Genomic DNA, 17407 nt, shown 5'->3' with positions numbered 1-17407 from the left:
GGCAAAAGGAATGCTATGTAACAGGTACCATCCCAATCTAGAGGCAGACGCATATATGCCGTCTGACCACATATAAAGTAAGAATGGCGAGAAGCTCTAAATGAAGATTTACCTCGATCACTATATTCTACTGTAATAACGCATTGGCTATGGCCCATATGTATGGAACCAACTTTTCTTACACATAATTCACCCTTAACTGGAAATACTGACATAGTGGGCAGAATTAGTTCAACTTCGGATTTGACATTCAGAATCATAAGATTAGGTGTAAAATTACCTAATTTATACACTTCATTTTCTAGATCAGTTCCTGTTCTACTGGGGTGACCCTCCTTATTAGGGTGACAGACGTTGAATAAAACTAGATTCAGATTTCCCCATATCCAATGTTGTTGATAAACTGCTGTGTCTGGGTCTATGGAATTTAGTAAGCTAAACCATGCTCCACAGGAGCCATTATGTGTGAACGGATGTGGAAAGAAAGGCAGAACTCCTTTGTTATTCTGATAGGGAGGGAGTCGGCCACACACCCAACAATTGGTGGCATTACTAGTCTGATGGGAATGATGTAACATACTAATGAAAGTGTTATTGCGCAGCGCAAGTCTATAAGATAATTCATGTGGCGGTAGGTCACTAAAAGAATGTTCAGCAGCAACATTATAAACATGTCTAGAAATAGGATGATATATGTGCAAAATCACACTCGTAATAATTATTAAAAGACTCAATAAAAACAGAATTAATAATGTCCTCATACAGTAGCTACGCAGTGATTTACAATACGCCTGTCGTTTCAACATTTCTCGGGTATTTTCTCTACTCAGGTCCAAGGGATACATGTCAGAGACAATTCAACCGCTTCACCTTGGAGAGGACTTAAACAATCAAATTGCTCGACTGTTTGGGCCTAAGCTTTAATTTATAGTTCTGAGAGTCATTCTGTTCAACAAAGGGAAGTTTTGAATCAGTCTGTGAGGGAGTGCAGGGCACAGTGTCTATATCCGAGGATAGTCCATGAAATTTCTTGATGTGGCTGGAATGTATCCAGCCCTTGCGGCCCTCAACTTTCACGGCTGTTCTTGTGGTCAACAGGACTAGCTTGGGTGCTTTCCACCTGGGCTCCAACTGGGTCTTGCGGTCGAAATTCCTCACAAACACCAGATCACCCGGAACAACGTCATGGGGTTTCACCTCAGTGTTGTCAGGAAAGGCTGCAGCCACCTGTGAACGACAAGATTGTAGTGCAGACATCAAGGAAGCCAAGTAATCTGTTAGCATATCACAATTAACATCAGTTATTTTACGTGGTATAGGCGTCCCCCACATATTTGGTGGTCTTCCGAAGATCACCTCATACGGGGATAGCCCTGTTCGAGAGTGTGCTACCATTCTTATGTAAAATAGTGCAACTGGTAAGGCTACTATCCAGTCAACACCTTTCTCCTTACATATTTTAGACAATCTGATTTTCAAAATTTGATTATGTCGTTCCACGAGACCTGCTGCCTCGGGGTGTCGGACACAGTGGAATTTCCACTGATATCCCAACAAAAGTGAGACATGTTTCATTAATTCGGATGAGAAAGGCTGGCCGTTATCTGAATATATAACACGTGGTAAACCGTACCGTGGGAAGAATTCTCGAACTAACTGTTTGGCAGTAGTCGGGGCCGTGTAATCTGATACTGGGTACGCCTCAGTCCATCGGGAGAGAGCGCAGACAACTACAAGAACATATTTGAATCCTCGACATCGTTCCATCTGGATATAATCCATTTGGAGCACTTCAAAAGGATGATCAGGAGTCTGAAATCCACCCTGTTCTACGGGAACACTTTTTCCTGGGTTGAACTGACAACATATCATACAGGTACGGACTTTTTGTTTAGCTGCTGCTCGTAAATGTTTATTGAACCAAATGTGTTGAATGCTATCTAGCATAGCTTTCTCCCCTAAATGCGCCGGACTGTGAATTGTAGCTATAATGGCTTGGACCATAGAGTCAGGAAGAAACCATACAGATTTCTCCTTCGTCATCCATCCCTGATCTGTCTGGATCCCTCCTAGTTCAGTCCATTTCTTTAATTCTTCTGCAGTAGCATGTGTCTGTATGTCAATTACGTCAAGTGCGGGATCCTTAATTGTCATACACTGTGTTGGTGTCTGAACTATTGGCTTTGTCATGTCGAATGTGCGAGTCTGAGCAGTCTGTTTAGCTGTTCTGTCAGCTAAATCATTGCCTTGAGAAATGATATCAGTAACCTTCGTGTGTGCTTTACATTTCATAATCGATATAGCAGTGGGTAGATGTATTGCGTCTAACAAGGCATGAATGAGGGGTCCGTGCTGAATGTGGGCACCATGGGAAGTTAAATAACCTCTCTCTCGCCACAGCACGCCGAAGTCGTGTACAACTCCGAATGCATAACGTGAGTCAGTGTATACATTAACTTTCTTATTTGTGGCTTGAATACAGGCTTGTGTTAGAGCAATAAGTTCTGCTGCTTGGGCTGACAAAGTATCTATACAGTTTGTCTCAATAACTTCAGTGTCTGTTGTGACTGCATACGCGGCCACTAAATCTCCTGTACTTGTTCTCATGCACGATCCGTCTACATACAACGTCAGGTCTGGATCTAACAATGGAACGTCTGTCAAGTCTTGTCTAGGTTTCGTCTTTATTTCAATAATCTCAACACAATCATGAGCTAGTGGGTCTGTTCCAATTACAGGTAACAGTGTAGCAGGATTCAATGTATTACAACGTCGGATCTCTATGTGTGGCTGAAACAATGTCAGTTCATAACCGGTAAGTCTTGCTATGGTCAAGTGTTGCGTTTGCGTTCGGTTCACAAGAACCTCTACTGCATGTGGTACTTGTACTGTCAATGGATGTCCTAACACTATGGCATCGCTTTGTCTGATTGCTAAAGCTGTTGCTGCCACTGATTTCAGGCACGCAGGCAAAGCCTGAGCTACGGGATCTAATGTACTGGAAAAATAAGCGCATGGCTTGCGTGATCCTGCTTGTTCCTGAGTGAGTACTGACAAGGCAGTACCTTCGCGTTCTGTAACAAAGAGTGTAAAATGTTTGCTATAACATGGTGTTGCTAAAACAGGTGCTTGACATAAAGCTTTCTTTAAGCTTTCAAAAGCTTGTGTATGTTCCTGAGTCCAAGGGAGAACAGTCGATGTGGCTGCCTCCTGTGTGGTTAACTGAATGAGTGGTTTTGCTAGGAATGCATATTGAGGGATCCACTGCCTACAATATGAAGTGAGGCCTATGAAAGCCCGCACCTCCTTTTGTGTCTGGGGTATTGACATGTTAGCAATTAACTGGATGCGATCTGGTGTAAGCTGCCTTCCCTCCTTGGACAGCGAGTGACCAAGATAAATAACTCGCTGGACACAGAATTGCAGCTTAGAAGGAGACACCTTGTGCCCCTTGTCGGCTAGAAAATGTAAAACTGTCAGAGAAGCCTTTTCACATTCGGGTTCGCTTCTCGCGGTGATCAGTAGATCATCGACATATTGAAGTAGTGCAGTATTGACTGGCATGTGGATACTGTCAAGTTCTCGTTTCAGTGCTTGGCTGTAGATGCTGGGGCTTTCTGTGAATCCTTGGGGAGCGCGTGAGAATTTAAAACTGCGCCCATTTAAACTGAATCCGAACAAATATTGGCTTTCCGGATCTATGGGGACGCTGAAAAAGGCATTCTTGAGATCAATTACAGTAAAGAATGTTGCTTCGGAATCAATAGCTGTCAATAATGACGAGATATCTGGGACCACAGGGAATTGTGGCACAATGCACTTGTTTAGTTCACGCAAATCAATAACCAATCGGTATACTGGCGGAGCAGTAGGATCAGTTCGTTTAAGAATCGGAATTATCGGTGAATTACATACATTGGAGTCTGTTTCTACAACTACTCCTTGGGCAATTAGCTCATCAATGATTTTCAGCAAAGCCACTACAGCATCTTGCGGTAACTTGTATTGTCGCATTCGTGGTAGTACCACTCCTGCCTTGAGTGTGACTCGATATGGTGTAATATTCATGCAACCAACATCAGTAGGGCCTTGTGCCCATAGATGTGTAGGTAAAGTCTGTAGTCGGGGATCCATGTCTCTAGACACATAGTGACCTTTAAAATCGCGTAAAAACAACCTTACTCCTTCCGGAGAACAACATATTATGGCTCCTAGCGCTTTCAGAGTTTTAATTCCTAACAGATTTTCTGGGCATGATTTAGTAAGCAATAAATCTGTAGTTCGTGTCAAAGGTCCTATCGTAAGTGGAAGAGGCTGTGATACTTCATTAACAATAGGTTTTCCTGAAAAACCAAGGGAGATATTCTGAGAGCCTGAGAGGGGTGCCCCTGGAACTTCACTACGTTTTATAGTTGTTCGACTTGCCCCTGTATCGAGTAAGAATTTTCTATCTTGACCTAATAATTCACTATGTACATAAGGTCCTTCTTGATCTACAGGAATCTCGATAAGGGGTAAGTCAACTTCCCTCTCTAGGCTGGCTCATGCGTAACGCTGATACTCAGGGTATTCATACTGTGCGGTCTGATACATTTGTCGTGTTGTGGTTTGTGTGGCAGTAGCAGGCAACGGTGGTGCAGCTGGCACAAACTGTATTGGCTGTTGTGCGGCTGGCATGGCCTGGGCATGCTGCATAGCTCCTTGTTCATTCTGATCCTGTCTGAGTGGCCGTTGTCTTTCTTGTGTTTTACCTATGGCGATATTATGTTTTAAAACTGGACAATCGTGTACGTAATGACCTGGCTTTTTGCAATAATTGCATGTCCCTTTTACCGGTCCTGCTGAATCGGAATGTATCATACCCTTTTTATGTCCTTCAGCTGGTACTGTCTGAGACACTAGCATTTTCATTTTTGTATCTTTCATACGTCTTTGTTCGTGCTCTTGTTCATCTCTAATTCTATTGTGATGATACTGTAACATTTGTAGCATTTGTGACGGAGTGTTACTTTGCCAGGTACTCTCGAATTTCAATATTCTATTCTTTACAGGAGGGAATGCATTTTCTACTAATTTTGTCACAAATAAATGTGGATACGACTCACTACTTGTTTTTATACCACTATTTATTCCAAAACATTTTTCAAATCGGGCATAATAATCACTTGTGTCTTCATCATGCTTTTGTTTACAGGCTGAGATTGCACCCCAATCTTCCTTTTTCGTAGTTAATAAACGTGGCAGTACTTGTACTAGTAAACCTGGTAATGCTTTAACTTTATCCCCGAGCCCTGAACCTGCAGTTCGGGCCTTTTCTTCCGTTTCTAATGCTGTCCAATCTATCTTTTGGTCTCCCACTTCCCACTCTTTTTCTTTCAGTTTTTCATAAATGCCAGCAGGCAAGAGCACCTTTAATATCGTCATAATATCAGGATAGGTATACTCTCCCATCAGTAACATGTCCTTAATTTCTCGGTGGAAACCCGCTGGGTCTTTGTCATGACTGGGTACTACTTTCTTCATTTCTAACAATTCAATTTTTGTTATGGGTGTGTATACAAATACACGGTGAAACTGATTGTCTTCGCCTTTTATTGGGTGCACTTCTCGTAAGGGATTTTGTCTATCCATATAATACGGCATTCTTTCTTTGCGGGGCAGCGAGAAAGAATCCGGACTTACAAAAAGGACATACTGTTTACGTGACACTAATATTTCTTTAATTAACTTGTTACTAGAACCTCTCCATCTGTTCGCGAGTAGTTCCGTTAATATATTAGGTAAAGGACCAGGGTCAGCATGTTGGCTCTTATATAATATAAGGAGTTGCTGAATCATATAGATTCCAGCTAAACGTTGTTCATCTGCACTGAGGTTAAAAAACGTGTGTGCTACGGTCTCATCACCGTATTTTTCAGGACTGTCAATCCAGTGAACGGCTGATCTGGCTAATTCTTTCTCATCCATGGAATCGAGGAGGTGGTAACCCCTTCGTTCTCGTAGTATTTTATCTGCGGCTTGAAACAAATGTTCAGGAGACTTCAGATTTATTACAGGCGTCGGATACGTTCTGCTATTATTTGGACATACAGAGTGTATGGGATCAGAAAAGCATCTAGTATTATTACAGGATCTTCCTCTGCCTACGTAGGCTATGGTCTCTGACTGTCTTGCGGAATTCCCTGATTCGGACACTTCATCTTGCTCGAACTCGTCTGTTTCCAATCTTTCTTCATGAATACGTTCTATTTCTTTACGGATTTTTCGGCACATGGCTATTATACAGTTTTGCTTATCGTGTCTCCCTTCTGATATATTCTGGCTCCATCTTGTAAGAATAAGCATTGCATTCGGGTCTACCCCCGGTCGATCTTGATTTCTGATCATACAGTTTATGAGGAAACGTAACAGTTCCCCCTGTATCTCTACTTTCTGGAATTCCATAGCTCTGTTAATACATTCTGGATCTCGCCCTGTTTGAACAAAATGATATATTTTATCTAGATGCGTAGTCATTCCTGGTAACCTCGCTAAATACTCTGCGGCTCGTCTGATACGTAATGATGCCAGGACCATTTCGTCCTCTTTACCGACCACCGGGTCATATCTACAATCTATAAGGAGTTCCTTAAGCGCACGTTCACTTACGAATTTGGGTGTACGTGAATGCGCTGACTCTTGAAAAACAAGTTTATTTATTCTAGGTGGCGTAAAAGTATTGCTAGCACCTCCCGTGGCCCCATCTGGGGCGTCGGGTGTGAATGGATTCGTCGAACGTGACACAGCAACTATAGGTGTCGATACCACTGTAGAATCGATTACGGAAACAGATGCGGAAACAGATGTGCTTGCCGGAGCTTGTGTCGGGACTTGCTGTTGCACAGGAACAGATACCTGATCCTGACGTTGAACCCCTCCGCCAGACGGTCTATGTGGTGCGGGGTTAGCATACTCGGGAGCTGCGTCATCTAGATATGAGGAAAGAAAAACATCTTCTGCGGTTCTGGGATGCCCTTTAGGATGTACCTTAATTGGAAATAATGGGGGTGGCAAGTCTTTTGGCATTTCTGGAACAGCCTTAGGTAGTCCTTCGGCTAGAAGGGGATACATACCATTCATAAGAGCATTTCTTTGTCTATCTACTTGTTCTGATTTCATTCGGATACCTTCCTCAATTAATAGATTTTCTTGAACTTCCTTTGAACTTTCTTTACTCCTCTCTTCTTGTCTACGTGCTTTTTCTGTACGTCTATGAGATTCTTTACGCCATAACTCAACAGCGTCTTTCTGTGACTGTCTGACTTTTCTTTTCCATAACTCTTCCTCCACTTTCATGATGCACTCTGCATCCCAGGTTCCCGCTGCGGGCCACCTTTGACTTTCTGGCAATCCCTTGGTATAATCTACCCATAAATCAAGAAATAATATGGCATCTAAGCCATGCTTGTGATACATAAAATGCCCTGGAGTGTCCCTAGGAGGAATAGGAACTGCTTCTTCAAGCACCCCTTTTCTAGTAGTAATCTGTCTTAACTTCGAGAAGAGCGGCATATTGACAACTGATCTGATACTTACTCTTGAACTCACTTAATACGAAAAAACACAATAATGAACAGTGAACAATGAACAATCATTCATACCACAATATGCAAGACATTTAAACACTTTAAGCATTAAACATTAAACATTTTAAAAATGACCGACAATGATGACAGTCTGCATAACTAATCACCAAGCTGAATTCTTTGACAATAACTGAATACTTCGGAATACTTGATATACTGCTAAACAGTACATATACACTGCTAAACAGTGCAGACCGGATTTGTGTACCCAAATCCGTCTTGACCGGCACAACCTATGTGCGCGTCAACACGCCTCCCCGGCGATGGTACTCACCGAGTAGCTCCTTGAAACGGAAGGCCTCAGAGAATGAACGGGACTCGATGACTGCGGACAGCGGACCCTCTGGACATCGGGACTTCGAAAACCTGGTGGGCCTCTGTATACCTCGGATCTTGCTCTCTCAGCTAGGCTCTGGTCGGGATACTTCGCACTTCTCACCGCCTCGTCTGGGTTGATCGCAGCCTCAGTCGCCCCCGCTTGACCGGAGGGAGCTACAGGAAATCCTGCTGGTACGCGTTATGGTCCGTCCAGCTGTGGCAGGAGACCGGGCCTGCAACGCACCGCCGGCGCGTGAGATGAGAAAGTGTCCCTGTTCGGGCGCCATTATGTGGTAAATATTCTTTTACCTAGACTGAATTTCATACGGAATCTAAAATAAAATAAAATAGCTCAGAATAATAAGAGGCAGAATCCGTGGTATAAGAGGTTTTCTGAATGGGCTTTATTCCAAAATGGCCGACTCGAGTGGCGGCCTTCAGGTTCCGTCACCACGAGGGTTCAGGAAGTGAAGTACAATACTTTATTGACAAGAAGTAACTTTTATAGGTCATACATTACAATGAAACGAATGTAGAAGGCGTAACAATTGATAAGAGGAATGACATAGTAAATACGTAATCGAAACTAGGCGTAATAATGAGCAAAAAGAAACATGATTGGCTCTGATTATCATACATAGGTGGATCTATAAGATAATACTTAACATAGATGCGCGCACAGCAGCATGACGTGTAATTGACGTGCAACTAGGGGGTGAAGGGGACTTGACATTTAGCTCTACATGTGGAGACGAAAAGTCTGGGGGGTCAAGTCAACCTAATCCCAAATCATATCTAACATCCTATGTTTAGAGAACTATGTTATCCACAAGGAAGGACTCTCGGACAGAATCTATTCTATACTGACTGTGCGTGTGTGTACAAGCGTCTAAGTGTCTACACTGAATGCGAGAGGATGGGAATATTCCATGGTGACAGGGCTATGAATTACTTGCATGAGGACGGAAAGGCCGAGTCCTTTGCTTGGGAGCTAAAGGAAATGTTTACCTAAATCACTAGACAGGAATGCATCGGCTGAAAAGCAAAGTAGATAATTCGAAGGTGAAATACAGCTTCTTGGCAGGCAGGCGAAACTGGCCGAGGCAGGCACCGTTAGCTGCACAGGGAGTAGGACAAAGTTCATGGATACAGATGCGAGCTCAAGCTGAAGCTGTCAGAGACAGAGAGCAGGGAAAGGCTTTGAGGACAGAATCGGGCCTATTCTGCCTGAACTGTAAAAATAGAGTAACTTAGCCATATAAAGTCGGTGGCCTTTCATACTTAGGAATCGAATATCCAGCCCATTGATGGCGGATCTGACAGAGAACATGTTGATGGTGGACGCACATATGTTTGCGTCTTGGAAACTGGAACTGGAGGGAACATACATGTACTTGTAACATGCATATAGAACCGTTGGGGTCCAAGATAGGGGACATAACTGATCAGGAAAATCCACATTTCCACAAGGTCACTGCAGGGTCTGTTTTTTAGCTGTTTGTGGGCTTGTTTTATGGTCTGGTAGGTGTTTTTTACTGTTGATTTCCCAGATATTACCACAAATATTGCCTGCAGCAAGTGCAAATGCATGCAGTCTTCCATTCCTTGCAAAACACATTCAAGTCTAGTCTTTGAAAGTTCAAAAACGCCCTAATGTGTAAATGGGGTGACTTTTCTATCTATTTCATTCACTAGTGGGGGCCACTTTTATTTTGGTGCCCGGGCCTATTTTCTGTCCCAGTCTGACCTGTATGTGCCTCAGTAGAACAATGTCTGTGTCCTAGCTTATGGAAACGCCACCTCACAAACTGACCCACAGCCTTAACTAAGCTAGAAGAGGCTAGGAAGCCATTGAATGCCTTGTGCATCCCAACAAGATACTTTAGTAGCCCAAAGCAAGATCAGACTTTCGGGTTTTTTTACCAGGCATTTTCCCACTGGGCTGGAGCCTTAGAGGCTGATTTTTACGGTAAGAGTCAGCTCCTGGTGCCGCTGTCACTTTCTCCAGCGTACCCTGGTAATTACTCATGCACAAGGGGGCAGTGAGCTTCAGGAGAAAGGGTAGGGAGAGAGAGAGAATGGGAGAGAGGTGGGAGGGGAAGGATGAAGGGAGCAGGACTGTTTTGACACATTATTGCCAAGGCTGCTTTTGGTTCCAAGACCGGCCTTGGCCCAGCAAGATGTGCCTAGTGCAAATTCTGAAAACTTTGGAGCATATTTTCAATAAAGTGGCTGAGTGCCGGTTAGCTCCAAAATAGCTAACGCCGCGCTCTGTCACTTTAGAAACGTAGGGATGCGCCGTATTTACACAAATACAGTGCACCCCAGCGTTTCTCCCAGCGCAGGTGCTAAATTAAGCTGCCTAGCACCAACGCAGGCACCTTTGCACGCTAGCACAAGTGTGTCTGCCTTGACGGATTTGTTTATGTACAGGAAGGTGTCTCTTCCTGCACATAAACAATCCAAAATGTGCATGAAGGTGTCTCTTCCTGCACATAAACAATCCAGAATGGCGATTCACCATGTTAAGACCAGGCTTTCCCTGGCACTGCCTCCTGATTACGCCACCCCTGTAAATAGGGGGCAGTGTCAAAATCAATGGGTGTTGTGGTGGAATGCCCACCCCTTTCATGCTGAGTATAGAGTAAAGGAGTGCCACAAGAATTTCACTAAAATATGCCAGTTTTAACATAAACTGTGCATGTGGGCTTCTAATGCAGCCCAGTGTATGTTCACAAGATGACTTGGAGAAGATATCTGCTGCAAAGAATGTGTCCTGCATCATGCACCTTCAGAAACACGTTTTTACAGTTAGAGAGGCTTATGAGGTGTCAACCTAAAAACAGCGGGACACCACCCCAAGCCATCATGAAGCTTTTATGACAGGAGTCATAAGGTGAACAAAAGATGTTTAATAAGAAAATTCCATCTAAAGGCTCACACACAGGTGGAACCAGGTACGTGCGGTACCAAGCACAATAGTAATCGGCAATGGTACAAAGATTTCAATACGTCATATAAATAACATTCCCGATAGTCCAAACAATTTCATCATAATATAGAAACTACCAATAAATGGAGAGTATGTAAAGTAAAGCACAGCTCGTGCTAAAGGAAACAAGCAGAGAAAATGTAAAAATGACAATATACAACATCTCCCTTCTTTACAGAAAACAAAAAGAAAATGAATACAAAACAAAGTCATTAAAATGTTTAGGCATTCCAACATTTCTACCAGATGTTTTTCCTCCATCAGCGTGAACATAATCTGTACCCAGTTCTGCATTATGATGATTAGGTTCCAGACACAACAATTCTTTTCCGGCTGAAAAACTAGACTGATTTGCAAATGACGGATCATTTCAAACTTTAAAACTGTTGTTAGAATTAAGAGAAGCTGGCGTTTGTATGGTTTCATAATTAAGATTTTCTTCATTCACATAAAAATTAGAATCATACAAATGTTCTCTACTCCTTAGCTCAGAATGGTCCCAAGAGTCTTGTTCTTCATTACAACTACTAAGGTTTTTTTATTAGACATTAATATTTCTTACTCTCCAGGTTTGAGTTTGACCACATTGCTTTTACTCCACCAACCCTTGTCTCCTAGAAAAACAGATCCCTTAGAAACTTCCATGACTTTAAATGGTTCAGAGTACTTGGATTCACCCTTAAGTACCCTCGTCTGAAAATTGCTTCTCCATCTGTTTAACTGCCTCTTGCTATTTGTCAAGTGGTATGAACAGCATAGGCGCATTTTCAAACTCAGGCAGACTATCAAAAATGTCCTGGCCTACGTTACCTAACAATCCAGACATTATCGCCTTCTTCCTCTCTGCGTTGAATGCGTTTCCATCTATGGCAACTAAATAATTCTGGAATGCCCTATGCCAGTTTTTCCAGCGCATAGTTGGTTTGCCACTCTCACCTAATAAAGGAGCAGGTACGCATACAGCATTGCTTTGCACCATTCTTCTTTCTGCAACCTGAGAATTGATTTCAATCACTCCATTTAGCATAAATTGTCAATACTAAGTTTCCTGTAATGACTTGTATTTTAATATGCAAAGGTTTATTTTTAATTTAAAAAAAGTCGTTTTTTTTAACTTTACCCCAAAACGTTTTCAAGATGGATCACTACCAATTTTATTTTGTTCAGTTTTAAAGTCAATCCTTACCAGCTCAAAGTTGCATTTATTAAGCAAAATGCAGCATCCTGTTCGCCGCATACTCATCTCTTTACCTCAGTCGGTGAATTCCCTTTCAAAATGGCATCACACTGTGAAGTATTAGATGTGCCTTGGAGATACTGTTCCCCAGGAAGGCCAAACGCGCTTCAAGAAAGCGCACAAGAAGCCAATGTGTCACGCTGCAAGCGTTGCACAATCAAAGCGCGGTGAAGATGCCTCGCGGGGCTACAACCGTCACCCAACCAGGTCAAACTTCAACTTTCTAAATTCAAAATGCCGGTTTTCAGTAATTTGGCTGTTCAAAGCCAGGAACAGTACCTTAGAAAATCATGAGAACCGTCACGTCTAATTTTAGTAGACAAGTTTTCATTTAGAAATTCGCGCTGCAGGGTCCAAACTTCCTTTCTCCAATTGTCACGAGCTTTGTTATGATAGGAGTCATAAGGTGAACAAAAGATATTTATTAAGAAAATAATATCTAAGGGCCCACACACAGGTGGAAGTAGGAACGTTCAGTAACAAGCACGATAGTAATCAGCAATGGTACAAACATTCCAATACGTCATATAAATAACATTCCAGACATTGAAAACAATTGCATGATAATAAAGAAACAAACAATAAATGAAGAATATGTAAAGTAAAGCACGGGATTGTGCTGAAGGAAACAAGCATAGAAAATGTAAAAATTACAATATACAACAGAAGCATTGGCCAGACTGACTTAATGGTCTGTGTACCCTTGTGATCCAGTGGCAATAATAATAATAATATTAATAAGAAGATCACTCATAAAGCGCCTGGTTACACCAACTGGTGTGTCCCCGCGCTAGGACTAACTCTTTGGAGGAAGAGGAGAAAGGATATAGGACCTAAAGCTGGGAAAGCCAGGTTTCCATTTTTTTCCGGAAGAGAGTCTCCGATGGTTCAGCTCGGAGAAAGAGAGGAAGTGCATTCCAGTTTTTGGCTGCCAAATAGCTGAACGACCGTGCACCCATTCTTGCTTTTTGGACTTTGGGAACTGTGACCAGAAAAGTTCCGGTCGATCTGAGATGTTGTGTAGGATTATAGGGAACGAGTATATCATGAAGGTAACTCGGACCTTTGCTCTGCAAGTAACGATGACTAAGGCATAAGGCTTTAAAAAGGATTCTTTTATTAATCAGCAGCCAGTGCAAGTCATCCTGAGTTTTCCCAGTGGAAGCTCTCCTGAGAAGCTTCAGAACTAAGTGGGCCACCGCCACCACATTCTGAATACATTGCAGCCTGCGAAGGCATTCTTTAGTTGCTCCCAGATAGAGAACGTTTCCGTAGTCTAATTGAGATGTTACCAGGGCATGGACCAAGGTTTTCCTGGCTGGGGTGGGAAAGACATCCAGAGTTTTCTTTAACATTTCAAGGATTCCAAAATACTTCCCCATAACTGTTCTAGTGTGTGCATCAAATGAGAGAGTAGAGTCCAACCAAACTTCTAGGTTTTCAACCTGTTTTTTAGAGGTAGGAGTAGGACCTAGAATTGGTGGCCAACATGGCGATGACCAGATGGAAGGTGATTTCCCCACCACTAAGATCTTTGTTTTACTACCATTTAGTTTAAGGCAGCTATTTGTCATCCAGGAAACCAGGTCCTGCAGGCAAGAAGAGAACTTGGTAGCTGCTACGTAAGAGTAGTGGGACAGGGAGACAACAAGTTGCGTGTCAGCCACATATGACACAATGGTGATACCCTGCTTTTCCACAATCTCCACGAATGGTGCGATGTAGAGATTAAAGAGAGTTGGACTCAAAGCACTGCAGCGAACATGCCGCTGTCCGTGAAGGAGATACGAGTTGAAATGTTACACACTAAAGGGCACTGGTGTATAATAGTTACACCCCACTGCTGAGGTCTGTAACCGTGGTTAAATGCCCTCTTCCCGAGTGGTAGCTCCATCTGTATGCTAGAAGCAGTCCCTTCGCACTCAACAACTCATCAATGTAAACCGTCATTAGGAGCCTCCTTTGAGTGGCATCTTTTTCCTTCATGATATCTGTAACATGGGTGATTTAGATTGTTTTGTATACACAATAAAAGCCTTACCTACTTGATTCTGTTGATATTTATGTGTAGCTGTTTAATTATAGGGGTTTTCGAGCGTGTTTTCACATTTATATCACATCTTCGCTTGATTGTACAGCTTAACAATTATAGGTTGTGCCAAGGGACCTCCACTTGTGGAAACCCATTGGGAAAGAGCCAGGTGACAAGAATCTAATTGCACCAGACAGTTTAACTGCTGGATACTCAGGGGGAACAGTTCTATTTTATTAACCTGCTCTCACCTCGCTGATTTTGTGTTGCTTTTACAAATTGTTCAATCATTTTTTAAGGATTATAAAGAAACAGTTAGTCAAGGGAAGGGAAGGTTTTCATTTTCTTAACCTCTGTTGCGAATGCTATAAAAAATATAACAATCGATTTTGTAAGCAGGTTTGGAGATATTTCTCATTAATACAGTAACAATGCCTCCAGCAGCGAATATAAAATTAAAACAAAACAGAAGTCATTGCTTTTCCGTGTGAAAATGCAGGGCTTATTAAAGGCAGACCATAAATAATAATAACCGATATATTGTGATGACGTTAAGAAATATAAGACTTTAATATTATATATATATATAATATATATATATATTAGATTATTATAAATGTGTGTGTGTGTGCACTTACACACACACATATTTCACTGAAAACATAAAGGTTAAGTGTGACGTTATAGTTAGGTGGAAATGTCAGTTTAAACAAAGCATTTTAATTTTTTTTTTAAAACACTTCACTTCATCACTTATAGTTAACTCTGATAACTGTAACTCACAGCCACGCCATGCTCAGTTTTGTCATCAATTATGTCATTCAGATATCATCAATGATGTTATCAGTGATATCATAGAATATGGAATGAGTCATTTAATAAGTGAGGGCATTAGCAGGACATAGTGAGGTCATGAGTTAGAGGTACTTCAGTTAAAAATAATGGTGAATTTCAGGGTTTTTCTTTACTTTAAAATGTTACTTTTAAACTGACACTTTCACCTAACTATAGCATCACATTAACCACTTTTTTTCATTGAATTTCTGAGGTTATTAAGGTAAAGTAAGGTATTATTCCATAACCAAACGCCACTTTAACTTTTGTATTTTTCTGTGAATTTCTAGTGTTTTTTTTAAACGTAAAGTAAGATTTCATTACCATACCTAACTTTGCCAGCACCTCTCTGTCGGCAACCCCCCTCCTGACACAAATGGATTTTGGCCCAGCACAACATGCGGTTGGTCGCAGGACCTCTCCTGTGACTAGACCCTGTGTCCACCATCACTAGGACATACAACCCCCCACAACACACATTCAAACTCCACAGGGCCTGGCCTACCCCAAAGGGACACCCACCCCACTCCCTTTTTTCTAATTGTATAAATTGTCTTATAATCCTGCGGGACACTCGCAGGAGCAAGTGGCGATGTGCTGGAACAAGAGTCCTGTGGGATTGCAGCAACCCAAATGTTTTTTTTTATTTGACTACGTTGTTGGGGGTCCCTCTGGACAACAAAATTGTCATTAAAAAAATACATGACTGCATTATAAAGTCCTGCATTGTAAAGCACGTAAAAAGGGCCCTCATTGTACTTACTGTTGTAAAAACTTGTGTTATAATGTCCACTGTGGCAAACACCACTTTGCACACATTCCATACTACAGTCAAGAGATTGTGCCATATATTTGCTTTGTGGGTCCCACCGGAAAAAGAAAACTGAGGGGCAGATTTACAAGCCACTTACTCCACCAGTGCATCAATATACGTGACGCACCGGCACGGATTTCACTGCCCCATATTTACAAGGACAGGAAAAGCCATCCTGCGTGACTTTTCCTCTCATTGTAAATACGGCCCCTTCACACGCAACACTTTGCGTGAAAGGGGCATTCCATGGGTGTTGCTGTGGGTGTCCCCACGCATCACCCATGGAACCTGAAACATTTCCAGATTTACGAGGAATCATAAACCTGGAAATGCGTTAGAATGCTACGCCACCCTAGGTGTGGCGTAGCAAGGCGTAACAAGGAGAAATGTTTTCAAATCTCCTCGTTTTTAACTCTTTTAATGCGTGCTGCATTCTACAGCACGCATTGAAAGAGGAAAATGCCTGTAGTGATGTTTTTGTGCAGGAAGGTGCCACTTCCTGCACAAAAACAATCTCCCCATGATGCAGGCATCCTTGCACAATGGTGCAAGGGTGCCGGCGCCTGCGCATGGCAGCTGTTTGTACGCCAGTGCAGGAGAAAGCATAGGAATGCAACTTATTATTTTAAATATGTCACATTCCTGTGCTTTGAAAGTGCCGCAGCATGGCGCAGCCAAAGGGCTTTTGGTGCGGTGCTGTAGCACTTTCTTGTAAATCTTCCCCTGAATATTGACTACAGTTGTGAATTCTGAGTTCTGCTCTTTTCATCCTAAGGCTAAGCCAAAAAGGTCTGGAGTTAGCTGCCAGCCTTTTGGCATAGTTAGTACTTATTTTGCTTGGTTATGGTTTTAATAAAACTTTATTATTTGGAGATTTGCCAGGTTCTAGCTAATCTAAAAGAATAAACCAGTTGAAAGCAAAATTATTTTTTTCCGCTTCAAAAAGCACACATTACCCTCGTAGTCCCTCGCATTGAAAGGAAATATTTCGCGTGCAGATGTACTTTTTGTGATAGAGCAGAATGCTGTCACTCACAGTGAAGTTAGACAATGGCTAAAGTGGGATGACCCACTGCACCATGCTGTATGCAGTAGTGGGTGCAAGAAAAAAGTGAAGGAAACAGACCAATGGAAGAAGATGGCTGTCTGCAAGCTCCTTTTAAGTATGTATATTATACGTACAATTTTACCAAAAGCAAAAGTATTTGGCTAAAACCAATAAGCAGTAACTTCTTTTTATCCATCGACCATTATTTTTTTTTTTAAACTTATCTTTATTGACAGTGTTGTACATAAAGCTCACAGTAATGTTACATCCATTTTGTTTTTTTTGTGTGTGTTTTTTTCAGACATCCCAGCTCGGGGCTATCTATTTATGGACACAATAAATCTCAGTTTTGCATTTGTGTAACATACATTTTTTCCCCGCTACTTTTTCTCAGATGCTCTGAGGGCCTATGTCAATAGTCGGGAATCTAATACACAGTAACAACACCGTAACTTTGTATATAAATCAGAAAAAAGAGAAATATGAGAACATTAACGAAAAAGAGGA

This window comes from Triturus cristatus, chromosome 2_2 (assembly GCF_964204655.1).
Source record: "Triturus cristatus chromosome 2_2, aTriCri1.1, whole genome shotgun sequence".
In the NCBI taxonomy this organism is placed as follows: domain Eukaryota; kingdom Metazoa; phylum Chordata; class Amphibia; order Caudata; family Salamandridae; genus Triturus; species Triturus cristatus.
Note: the sequence above shows the minus strand (reverse complement) of the source record.